Source organism: Pseudorca crassidens, chromosome 6 (assembly GCF_039906515.1).
Source record: "Pseudorca crassidens isolate mPseCra1 chromosome 6, mPseCra1.hap1, whole genome shotgun sequence".
Classification (NCBI taxonomy): Eukaryota; Metazoa; Chordata; class Mammalia; order Artiodactyla; family Delphinidae; genus Pseudorca; species Pseudorca crassidens.
This window is the reverse complement of record NC_090301.1, coordinates 14203950-14217406: the sequence shown is the minus strand read 5'-3', so window position 1 is coordinate 14217406 and position 13457 is coordinate 14203950. Positions and strand designations below refer to the sequence as shown.

The 13457-nt window shown below is 42.3% G+C and overlaps 1 long non-coding RNA gene across 2 annotated transcripts in view; it reads left to right on the top strand.

Moving 5' to 3' along the window:
• The window catches only part of LOC137226148 (uncharacterized), a 46889-nt gene that overhangs the window by 13844 nt on the left and 19588 nt on the right, over positions 1-13457 (top strand). For both annotated transcript variants that reach the window (XR_010944209.1, XR_010944207.1), the window contains exon 2: positions 3147-6445. This is a non-coding gene — a long non-coding RNA (uncharacterized lncRNA). The remainder of the gene's footprint in view (positions 1-3146; positions 6446-13457) is intronic.

Below are 13457 nucleotides of genomic sequence, written 5' to 3'. Positions count from 1 at the left end.
AGTGTCAGAATGTAGAATGTCCTCTGTGATGCCTTTGGAGAACTGATAAAAAATGAATGTTCTCAAGGACTCAATCCCAGATCAGCACCCAGGACCACGCAGGACATGATCTCACAGGTGCTATAACAACGGCAGAGACAGGAAAGAAGCATTATGCCGCAGGAGGTGGCATCTCCAGGCAGTGACACGCACATGGATGCTGCCAGGGCTAAGGTACAACGAAGCCGGGAGGGCTGGGGAGAACCCACAGTAACCTAGAAGTGAAAACACACCTGGATAAAAACCTGCACTTTACAGCCTTCCTTGCAGAAAAGTCTGGTCATGTGACTAGATTCTGGTCAGCGCGACTCCAGTGAAAATTTTGTGTTAAATGCACGTAAAGTGTCCTTAAATGGAGCATGTGCTCTTCCCTTCTCCTTTCTGCCAGCAGGAACGTGGACACACTGATTGGGTCTAGGCTGCCGTCTTGGATTCATGTCTGACGACCTCACTATATCCCTGGACTTGAAGGCATAACGCTTTCACTTATTCAAGATTTTACTCAAGATTTGTGGAAGAGGAGACATCTATATAGGCAGAGTGAGCTTACAAATAGACGATGGTTGCTGATGGTTGCCACAGGAACATTCTTTGGCATTTGGAAGAAAAATAATGCTCACGAATGTTCTCATGGCTCCTGATGGGGTCATTCTGATGGGGTCTTCAGGCTCCTCCTAGGGATGTCTGTGTATTTAACTCAGTCTTGTGTGGTGTAGAGCTACAGTCAAAACTGACTAATGAAAGGGGTGGATGGCAATTATGAGGTTGACAGATGAGTTTTGGGGTGATGAGTTTCCTGGAATAGTTGAGAAGCCCAGAAGGCCCCCCAGACCATAAAGACCCACCTCCTGAATCCATTTTAAGACACGGAGGGGGATTTGAATGAACAAACACCCCTTGAAAGTTGCCAATGCATAAGTCATCCATACTTTAGTGATAATTGCTTTAATCGCACCAATCATTTGCAGTAAGCAACTTCAAAGGAATGGAGTTTGCATGAAGGCAATGGTGAAGAGAAAAAAGATGGTGGTTCATTTGGGAGAAGACAGGCTTGGGTGGGCCTTGGTGCTTTAACATCTGCCAGGCTGGAAGGAGAGCAGTAGGAGAAAGGCTGGGAAAAAACTTGGTCCACGTCCCAGTTTGACTCAGGGCTCCATCAAGGCCGCTGTGCACTGGAAATCACCTCCATGCTGTCCTGGTACTTCGATGCCTGGGAATGCCAGAGCTGCCATGTCAGGACTTGTCCAGAGGCTGTAAATCATGACCTAGTCTGAGATGACCTGGGCCTTTGAGGGTGGCAACCATTTAGTGAGTGTTATTGATAAGGAAACTGAAGATCAGTGAATTTAGGTAATTCACACCGGTCACAAATAGCCAAGGAGTCTGACCCCACTGGGTCTGACTCCAAAACACAGATGTCCATCCAGCTCCCCCTCACTCTTTCCAGTAGTTAGTGGAAAGATGAGAAAAAGCAGAGGCTGAGAAGTACCAGTTTCCTGCTACAGAAAGACACAGAGAGACAGCCAGGCCCTTCCACCCACTTGACCTCTGTTCCCTGGTCTCTCACCTCTTCCCCCTTCACTTTTTCTGTCATTCTTGGGAATTTTCAGTGCTTTCCAAATCTGGCTGCTTAGGGAAATTTTGAAAATATGAATTCAGGCTCCAAGCCCAGGAGACTCTATTCTGATGGCTTTGGTGACTGTGATATGCAGACCAGGCTGAAGCTAGGAAGGGATTAGGGTAGGGAGAAGCCTCAGACATCTCCTTCTAAGATGCAAAGGCCTCCAGTGTGTGTAAATCCTTTATGACCCCCCCAAAACACCACTCCTGTGGAAAGCCAGTGGGATAGGTTGAGAGAAACCGCATCCTGTTTGGTGGCTGACTATGAAAATTTAATTCTTTCAACAGATCTGGAAACCAAACATTCCTTAAAATGCATCCTGGGTATCCTTAAAAACCATGATGACCTGGGAAAACATAGAAAAGTAGGTGAAGTTTGCCTTAGTCTGTTTTCTTCTTTGCTTTCCTTTGAACAGGTGCCCAGGACTCTAATTCGGTCCCACAGATGCTCTGAACACGGATTCCTGCACCTTTTCCCAACCTTGTGCTTTACAGGCAATGCATCTTCCTCTTCTCTCCACCTTCTTCACCCCTAGATTCACCTTAAATTCAAACATCCTCATGTTTGCTTAGGCCAAGAGAGTAGTCATTCTCAAAGCAAGCTGATAAGTGGATGCCCTTTGAGGTACTGGTGACTTCATACTTTCCTGGAGGGTACCATATTTCTCGACCTTTCTTTCACCCTTTCTGTTTCCTTATAGGGTTGGTTGTACGATCTTAGGAAGAGACCATATGCTAAGAAAATCAATAATTCCCTTGAGGAGAATCAAGAATTGAAAGAACTATAACACAGGAAGTTTGGTATTTTTGAAGTCTAGCTATTGGTGACCAAAGATGAAAGTGTAGACTAGACAACAAGCCAATTCTTCAGTGTCAATCTGAATCCATTGCCTTGAAGTATTTTTGAATAAGATAATTGCATATCATGCTCTGTTCAAGCAACGTGGCAGTCATTTGTTAATACGTGTGCATTCGAGGATGGTGGAAAGATGGGCAGAATGCATTCCCGATTATTCCTATTCAGAGAGGGAGTTGTGAGATGGGTCATTCAAAGTCAAACTCTACTTAATTTAAGGACGCACACTATTTTTAGGGGTATCAGGAGGTTTGCTTTACGATCACAGAATGTTAGATGCAGAAGAGACTTTTCAGAGTGTATCTTTCTTTGGCTGATAGCAAAATTGGTTTGCCATCTCTGAGCACTCCTGCCAGCTCACAGGAGAAAAAGGTAGCTCCGATGATTGCTATGCATTGAGGGCTGGGGAGAGAAGTGAATCATTTTCAAAACAAATGGAGAAGAGCTGATACTGGGTGTCCTCCAGAGTTTTTTTTCCCATACCCTTCAATAATCAGCAAAATGGGATCAATTTCTTATGGCCAAGGATCCTACTGGTATTCTCGACAGGAGATGTTTAGTGCTTCATTTATGGAAAATGTATTCAGATCTCAGGGGACCAGTTGTTTACCACAGTCATTCTTTGTTTAAGATACACCACCCTAGATGGTGAGAAAGGCCAAGTAAATGTTCCCGGAATACTCATCCTGCTAAAAGAGAGACAACTGCAGGAGTCACAACAAGTTCACACACACTGTTGGGTAAGACCTCTTTGTGAATATTAGGCAACAGTAAGATGCTCTTTCAATTTTCGCCAGCTGGGCTCTCCAATCTCTGTATGTTCACAACCTCTTTTTCTGCTTGGCTATTATATCTTGGACACCATATAACAGCTCAAGGTCCTCTGGTAACACATTTCCTCCCTAACTCAGCTTTCACTGCCAACATGTACTCGCTGTGACACTCATTCTTTGAAAGGTTGGCCCTGCCGTGCAGGTTTTTATTTTCAATCCAAACATTTCTTTAAATCATGAGGTCCTAGATTTTCCCCTGCCATAGCCCACCGTTTTATTGGGATTCTGTGTTTATAATAAAGCTGTGATTAAGGAGCATATTGAAAATGGGCCCAAAGCACCAGACCTATAGAGTTTAACTCCCCGATCATAAGACAGGAGCTCAGTCCGTTCTTGGACCTTCTTGATGTTGGCCGGACAGAGATGTGGGTTTTGAAAGACAATGTATTAACTTGTCTTTGGGTCAGGGCCCAGCCTGCAGTGGGAGTTGCTGGAGGCCTGACAGCCTTTGTAGGGTCCTGGGGTGGTGGTGCTGTGAAAATGAACTAGGACAAGAGATATTTTTCCCTCATGCAGTGTTTTTTGTTTTTTGTTTTAGCTGTATTTATTATTTATTTATTTAATTTATTTTTGGCTGCATCGGGTCTTAGTTGGAGCATGCGGGATCTTTGTTGAGGCAGGCGGGATCTTTTGTTGCAGCGTGCGGGCTCTTCGTTGTGGTGCACGGGCTTCTCTCTAGTTGTGGCGTGCATGTTCCAGAGCACGCGGGCTCTGTAGTTTGCAGCACGTGGGCTCTAGTTGAGGCGCATGAGCTCACCAGTTGTGGCGCACGAGCTCACTAGTTGTGGCACGTGGGCTTAGTTGCCCTGCCACATGTGAGATCTTAGTTGCCTCACCAGGGATGGAACCCTCGTACCCTGCATTGGAAGGCAGATTCTTTACCACTGGACCACCAGGGGAGTCCCTCATGCATTGCTTTGTATCAGATGAACTTGTAATCAAAACTTTTCCCTTTATATCATGCTTTGTCCTTCTCAAAGTACGTTTACATTCAGCAACCCCCCGCTGCTGCTGTGAGTTGGCATGAAGAGGGTGAAAGCATGAAGAGCTTTCTTGGGTGCCTATTAGATGATGACCCCACCCACCTCCCACTCCTCACAAACTCTTTACCATCATCTGCCAGGAGGCCACTGGGCTGAATCTCCTCATCAGCCACCATTAGGAAACCAGGACTTCCCCAGCGGCCCCCGGGCCACCCATCTTCCAGACTCCACCCACATACAGCACTGTATATCGCCTATCATGGCCTCACCACCACTCTGCCCCCAAAGCAAAACCTTTCCATGGGACCCTCTCAACCTTAGTCATCAGCAAAATTTCCTGTATCCTTTTACCAGAATATTCCCTCACCTTCTTACCCTTTCTGAATCCTGGATCCACCCCCAAGGGCACTACTTTCATTGCAGCTCTCTTCAGTGGTGACGGTTCTATCCCCTGACGTGTTGTACTTGTCTGAAAACTTCCAATTTGGTTAAATGCAACTTTCTGAATTTTGAAAGCCTGCACCAGAGAGCTGGATGTGGCTAGAGAAAAACACACATCTATGTTGACGGCTGCCTTTTAAATTCCTGACCACTAACGTCATAAGACACAAGCCAGCCCACAGACTACCCTGGTCTGTCCACTTAGCCTCACTCCTAGGTGATTACTATACTCCCGCTGCCCCCACTTGGGGCGGATGTCCTTGATTCTTATTTCACTGAAAGATGGGAGCCATCAGGAATCTCCCATAAGTCAGTGGCCAGCTGGCCTCTCTTGCTTGTGTTTGGACATAGCCCTTGGACATAGCTGACACTTCTAATTGGAATATAGGTGCTATCTTGACCTTAACGTGTCCCAAACCAAACTCATACATCACCCCATGACAAAAGCCTGTAACAGAAACAACTAAAAGAACCTGTTCTTCTTGAAATGTTCCTCTTTCAAGAAATGACGACTTCAGTTTTTAAGGCTAAAAACCTCAAAATCACCCCTGAGCTCTTTCTTTTTTCATTCCCCATATTCAATCCATAAGCAAATCCTATCAGTTCTACCTTCAGAATATACCCAGAATCTAACTATTTCTCCCCCTGGACCCAAGCCGCCACCACCTTAGCCTGGATTACTACACTTGACTTCTAAAATTCTTCCTGCTTCTACTGTTGCCTCTCTATGCTCTCCTTCCCACATAGTAACCAGAGTTAGCCTTTTCATAAGTACGTCACATCTACTCAAGCCTGCAATAGCTTTCTACTCAGAGGAAAAGCCAAAATCCTTGCAAAGGTCTCCATGGTCTAGACCTCTGTAACCTCACTGCTGACCATCTGTCTCCCCGGTTCCCTCTGCTCCAGTCTTACTGGCCCTCGTGCCACTCCCAAATCCTCCAGCTGAGAACTTTCTCCAGGATCTTTAATCCTGCTGACCTCCCTGCCTAATTTGTTCTCTAACTTCAGGTCTTTACTCAAAAGTTAACCTCTTCCTCACATTCTATTCCTCACCTTGCTTTTCCTTTGGTTATCGTCACCATTGGACACATAGCATTTTGTTTGTCTGGTTTGTATCTTCCAACCATCCCCCTGCCTGGTCTTCCTCCATAAGGGTAGAGGGTTATAGGTTTTGTTCGTCGACGTGTCCCTAGTGATTTAGCAGAGTAGGTGCTTGATAAATATTTTGCATAAGTAAATACATTTTATTTATTTTTTCATTTTTTACAGATTTTTGTGACAGTGCCTGTCACATTTTAGTCACTGGAATAGATGCTCTTAAGGATACAAAGACTAATAACTTTTTGAAACAAAAATCCTAAATATTCTGCCCTTGCAGGATAAATGATCTGAATATTACACTGTATGTAAAAGTGCTCATGCATCTGGAAGTAAATACATTTTAATCTTAACACTACTTTTTGAAATCATGCAAGTAATGAAATCAATAATTTCTAAGAGGCCAGGCATTGCATTTGACATTGGAATAGGTTTGTTGGATTATTCTAACAAAAATACTAGATGCAAATGATTTACCAGGTAAATATTATTGATTTTTATTATCAGGTAAATTATCATTTATATTGTGGAACGTTTAATGATGACATTCTGCATTACATTCTTTTTCTTACCAAGTAAGTAAAAGTATTTAAAAAACCTTCAACAAACCACAAAGTCTGTTTTTTACTGATTCAAGAATGGCTCTGTTATAGCCATTAAAACAAGATTACTCATTGCACAAAAATTATTTTCAACCTGGTGTTTGGTACAGAAGTTAGAGCAATTATCAAACTAGTTTTTACATACAGTGGCAGGTTCCCTATGGAAAACATATTTCCACTTATCAAAAATGACGTTTTCTCGAAAGATTTGAACATTATGTCTCCAATACCAGCTCTCTTCCTGAAGAGAATTTGCAGGGAGCCCCTTTTTTCATGTTGACAACCTCCAGATTTGAATTACTCATCAAAAGATTGATCATCATTAGACAAATGCATAATATCGTGAATTCCAACTACTCTTTCTAGAATTTGAGACTCCTTAAATTCACATTTCTGCCTTGGCAGTCAATTTATGATCTGCATAAACAAGAAACTCATTTTTTCTGCAATTTGAATACGGCCTTCAGGCCAAAAAATTGTAGCATCAATTTTTGAAAGGCTCTTTGGAGCTAAATTAAATCTTTAAGATTCTTGATTCAAGCTGGATGAAGTTACCAAAAGTACCTTGCCTTTAAAAAGGTGTGCAATAAATAATTTAAAATTTTGCAGGTACTATGATTTACAATTCCCACTTCTAGAACTTTATCCTAAGGAAATAAGTCCTATAAATCAAACTTAAATAGAAAGTGTGCAGGCTTTGGAAATAGACAAAACTGGCTTCTGACCCCAGCTCCAGCATTAATACCATGTGCACTTATATAGCCCTTTCTGTTTCAGTTTTTTCATCTTAAAATGGGAATAACATTACACAGACCTACTAGAGAACGGACTTGAGGATATGGGGAGGGGGAAGGGTGAGCTGTGACAAAGCGAGAGAGAGGCATGGACATATATACACTACCAAACGTAAGGTAGATAGCTAGTGGGAAGCAGCCGCATAGCACAGGGATATCGGCTCGGTGCTTTGTGACCGCCTGGAGGGGTGGGATAGGGAGGGTGGGAGGGAGGGAGATGCAAGAGGGAAGAGATACGGGAACATATATATATGTATAACTGATTCACTTTGTTATAAAGCAGAAACTAACACACCATTGTAAAGCAATTATACCCCAATAAAGATGTTAAAAAAAATGGGAATAACATTATACATTTTTCAGGACTGTTGTAAGATTCAGGTCTGTGTGTGATATATACATGAATGGAATATTATTCAGCCCTAAAAAGAATGAAGTACTGATACATTGCTGCAATGTTGGATGAACCTTGAAAACATTGTGCTAAGTGAAAGATGCCAGATACAGAATCACATATACGTGATTTCATTTATATGAAACATCCAGAATAGATAAATCCCCAGAGACGGAAAATCGATTAATGGCTGCCATAGACTGGAAAGAGTGAAGAATGGGGAGTGACTGCTTGACGGGTATGGGGTTTCCTTTTGGGGTTTTAAAAAAGTTCTGGATCTAGATAGGGGAAATGGTTACACAACATTGTGAATGTGTTTCATGCCACTGAATTGTACACTTTAAAATGTTAAGATGGCAAATTTCACGTTATATATATATATAGATAGATAGATATATTACTATTATAAAAATGTTACTTAAAAAATAAATTGCAAGATTGTGTTTACAGTATAATTGTATGTACAGTCATCTATATCTATACACACACATGCTGGAATTCATACATCAAAATATTAGTGGTGGTTATTTCTAAGTATGATATCACAGGTCTTTTTTTTAACATCTTTATTAGAGTATAATTGCTTTACAATGTTGTGTTAGTTTCTGCTGTATAACAAAGTGAATCAGCTATACGTATACATGTATCCCCATATCCCCTCCCTCTTGCGTCTCCCTCCCACCCTCCCTATCCCACCCCTCTAGGTGGACACAAAGCACCGAGCTGATCTCCCTTGTGCTATGCGGCTGCTTCCCACTAGCTACCTGTTTTACATGTGGTAGTGTATATATGTCAATGCTATTCTCTCACTTCGTCCCAGCTTACCCTTCCCCCTCCTCTTGTCCTCAAGTCCATTCTCTATGTCTGTGTCTTTATTCCTGTCCTGCCCCTAGGTTCATCAGAACTATTTTTCTTCTTTTTTTAGATTCCATATATATGTGTTAACATATGGTATTTGTTTTCCCTTTCTGACTTACTTCACTCCGTATGACAGGTGTTTTTTTAAACCACCTATGTTTTCTTCATTTTTTTCAATAAATATGTATTATTTTTATAATAAGAAATGAAGTTTAAGAACAAAGAATCAAGCAAACAAAAGTGCTGAATAAATGAAAAAGATGAAATTAGACCCAAGACTGACTTGTTCTGTAAGTTTATAACATAAAAGCGTTCAGCATTATCTCATAATTGCTACCTGCATGCTCACAGTTCTGAACTGTGCTTTGCTGGGTAGAACCATTCTGCCTCGTGCACCACAATTTATGAAGAATCAAGTCCCATACTTAACATCTAATTTGCAAATCAGCATCGTAAAGCATAAGCCTAGAGAGTAAGCAGGAATAATTGCACCTAAATCATGACATGACAAGATAACTCTAATGCTTACCATTACCATATTATATATATATATATATTACCATATATATAGCTATAAATGCTCCATTAAAAATAATTCCCCTGCCCCTCTCCTCCCCGTGAAAGCCTCAAATACCAGTGAGTTTAAAAACAAGATATTTGGCAACTCTATTTGTAATTGCCTTTATTTCTCTCAATAACCCTGTGAGGAAGATATCATTATTTGTATTTTACACACAACAAAATTTGGACTCAGGGTGAGTAACTTCTTAGGGTTCAAAACGCTAGTAAATGGTGGACTCAAAGTTCAGACCCCAGGCTTGCCTTTCAGGTGGAAGCCTGATACTCACGTTCTGCCCATGGTGACATACTGCCTCTTATCATCTGATAGATGGGGAAGCAGATGTTCAGAGAGGTAACCTGACTGGGCCAAAGTCCCAGCAAATGTGTGATTTGACTTGGGATTTGATCCTAGGTTTCCCAATTGAGTGAATTTTCAGAAAACTCAGGGCTTTTCTTAAGGGTATTAACTACACAAACATCAGTGCTTCAAGAAGGACACAAAAAGACCACAATACAACACAACCTCAAAGAACGAGTAAAAAGATAACTGGCACTTTAGAATCAATGTATTCAGAGGCCAAGAGAATAATGATTCAAATAAGAATAAAGTTCTGACATGAGGTTGTAAAATGTTCCGAGTTCAAGCAGATGCAAATGCTTTATTTTAAATGGTATGATGATGTAGGGATAACACTGAAATGAGGTTACATTAAAACTTGAGCTGCCATGCAAAGTGAATGAGCCCTCTTAAAGACAGAACTTGGTATGAGCCTTGCAGGCGTTGCCCGCTGCCAGCCTGGTGTACCATCCAGGGTCTTTGTTCGGAGAACATGATCCATGTGCTATAGCAGATTTTGATATTTGAGCCACCCCCTTGTCTCTAAGGATAGCCTAAAGGAGAAGCTTATCTGGACCAAGTTCTCTAGCTACGTTTGTACGAGTGTGTTCGGTGTGGAACTTTTTAGCCTAAAGAGAACTCGTAAATCATTTTTGTTCATTTGCAAGCATTTCTAACATAGCAGATTATTCACCCAGACGAATCTATGCTGGGATCTATTTTGCAGCCTCCTCCATGCTTCTGAATACCTTGCAAACCCTGCTCCGAGCCCATCTGGGGACTCTCTAAGCTACGTGTCAGCCAGGTGGCCCTTAGTTCCCTCGTTGCATCATTGCAGGCACTGGTGCTAAAATTACATTTCTTCCCTGAGTCTCTGCACACCTCACCCCTTCTTCAAATATCTGACCTACTCTTTTTCTCCAATAAATAAGTTCAAACTCTGTGACTTGACCTCCCGGTTCTTCCGTGTCTCACTTTGTTGCTTCTGGCAGCCTGCGCCTCCTCTTCTTGTCCTATCTCACACCCTCTTCCCTATTGTTCAGCCTCTCCCTCTGCTTGGTCTCAGCTGCCCTTTTATTTTCGTTCTCAGGATTTCTCATGTGCTTCCAGTCATGACAGCCCTTCTGCCAGGAACACTTTCCGACTGAGATGCCAGCCTCTCTCTCAATCTTACATTTTCAATCTCTGTAACGTTCACTTCCTTGGAGAAGCCTTCTTATGCTCCTATCTCATGGTACCACCATCATCTCAGAACCCCACTCGGGTCCGTCCCTTGGTCCCCAGACAAACCAATGAAAGGCTAGAATTAAACTAACTAAGGAGTCTCCTCCCTGAGATGAGTAACTTGGACACACTTCCAAGCATGAGAAGGTAAACCAGAGAAGCACTGCTTCCTCATTCATTCATTCATTTTTTTTTAATCTATTCCTCAGTATATTTGCTGAGAAGTCATTATGCATCAGACAGTGTACTGGGTAACGTGTGTGTGTGTGTGTGTGTGTGTGTGTGTGTGTGTGTGTGTATGTAATCATGTTTATGTGTGGGTCATAAAGACTCATGGCAGAGTTTCCCAAACTTTCTCGGTCACAGCACCCTTGGTGTCACAATAATATCTTCATGACACTCCTAGGCTGAATGTAATAACTAACAGTTCTTTTTTTTAATAGTTAGGTTAGAAACAGCTTAAGAAATACTTACGGATCACCAACTCAGTAGACGTTTGAGCTATACATAAATTGAAAGAAAAATAATATTTTTATTTCATTTCTAAATAACCACAATTATTTACCAATAGGATGTTGAGCACGGCACAGATTCTCAATCCTTTGCCTCAGATTGGACACAGCATCCCTTTCCCTTGACAGAGCCAGACAAAGGCAAAACAGAAATGGGATTCGTAGAGACACAGCTCCAGCTTCACAAAGCAGAGGAGAGAAGAGTGTGTTCAGAGCTGGGACAAAAGCCTAATGGCTAAGACACACTGGCAGGCATGGCCTTGAGGGTCCAGGGGACTTTCCAGCTCATGGCTTGCTTTCTCCGTAACAACACTGTTGACATTTGGGGCCAGATAATCTTTGATGTGGGGGCCCCTATGCTTTGTAGGATGTTCATCAGCATCTCTGGCTTCTACTCATTAGATGCCAGGAACACCTGCCCAGCTGTGACAACCAAAAACATCTCTAGACATCATCAAATGTCCCCTGGAAGGCCAAATTACTCCCAGTTGAGAGCCACTGAGCTAAGCTCTTTCCTTGTGTTCTGTGAGGAATTCTTGGACTTTTAATAATCCCCCCTTTTCCTCTTAAGCTATTTCAATTTAGTTCATATTACCTGCAACACACAGAGTCCTAAAAGCTCTCCTAACATTTACTGAGATGCTAAATATGTCTCAGACCCTGTGCTAAGCACTTACAGGCATCACGTACTTGAAGTCTCCCCAACTTGCACCTGTGAGTCAGGTGCAAGTTTTTGTCCTCATTTTACAGAAGAGGAAACTGAGGGCCTGAGAGGAAAGTCACCCCCGTTACTGAATGAAGCAGGCACTTCGGAACAATGAGACGCTACTGCAAAGTCACCACTGAGCCATGTGACCGGCAGCTATGCTCTTGTCCCAGCCCCTCTGCTTATATTGGGTTGAATCATATGAAATTGCCATTTTGATAGGCCAAAGGAGGTCATATATCAGCTACTTCATTTGGTTCAAACAAATAACTCCTGCCCTTTGCCAGGAATGCCTGCCCCATCCACAGATCCTAGCCATCCTTCAGGCCGATTTCTATTCCTCCATCTTCTGCAAGGTCTTCCTACACCATGCCGGCTCACAGAGATGCATTCGTTTGTTAGGTCTGCCACAACAGAGAACCACTGACTGGGCTGCTTAAACAGTAGACATCTGTTTGCTCACAGTTCTGGAGGCTTGAAGTCTGGGATCAAGGAATTGGCAGGGTTGGTTCTTCTGAGGCTTCCTTCTCTCCTTTGCTTGTAGATGCTTGTCTTCTCCCTGTGTCTCCACATGGCCTTTTCTCTACGCCGGTGTATGTGTCCTAATTTCCTCTTCTTATGAGAACAGTCAGTTGGATTAGGGCACACCTTAATAACCTCATTTTAATTTATTCACCCCTTTAAAGACCGTATCTCAAATGCAAATCAAGACTACAATGAGCTACCACCTCACACAAGGCAGAATGGCCATCACCAAAAAACCTACAAACAGTAGATGCTGGAGAGGGTGTGGAGAAAAGGGAACCCTCTTGCACTGTTGCTGGGAATGGAAATTGATACAGCTACTATGGAGAACAGTGTGGAGGTTCCTTAAAAAACTAAAAATAGAGCTACCATATGACCCAGCAATCCCACTACTGGGCATATACCCTGAGAAAACCATAATTCAAAAAGAGTCATGTACCACAATGTTCATTGCAGCTCTATTTACAATAGCCAGGACATGGAAGCAACCTAAGTGTCCATCGATAGATGAATGGATAAAGAAGATGTGGCACATATATACAATGGAATATTACTCAGCCATAAAAAGAAATGAAATTGAGTTATTTGTAGTGAGCTGGATGGACCTAGAGTCTGTCATACAGAGTGAAGTAAGTCAGAAAGAGAAAAACAAATACCGTATGCTAACACATATATATACATAGAATCTAAAAAAAAGTTAAAAGGTTCTGAAGAACCTAGGGGAAGGACAGGAATAAAGATGCAGACATAGAGAATGGACCTCAGGACACGGGAGGGGGAAGGGTAAGCTGGGACGAAGTGAGAGAGTGGCATGGACATATATACACTACCAAATGTAAAATAGATAGCTAGTGGGAAGCAGCCGCATAGCACAGGGCGATCAGCTCGGTGCTTTGTGTCCATCTAGAAGGGTGGGATAGGGAGGGTGGGAGGGAGATGCAAGAAGGAGGAGATATGGGGATGTATGTATATGTATAGCTGATTCACTTTGTTATAAAGCAGAAACTAACACACCACTGTGAAGCAATTATACTCCAATAAAGATGTTAAAAAAAAAAAAGACCATATCTCAAA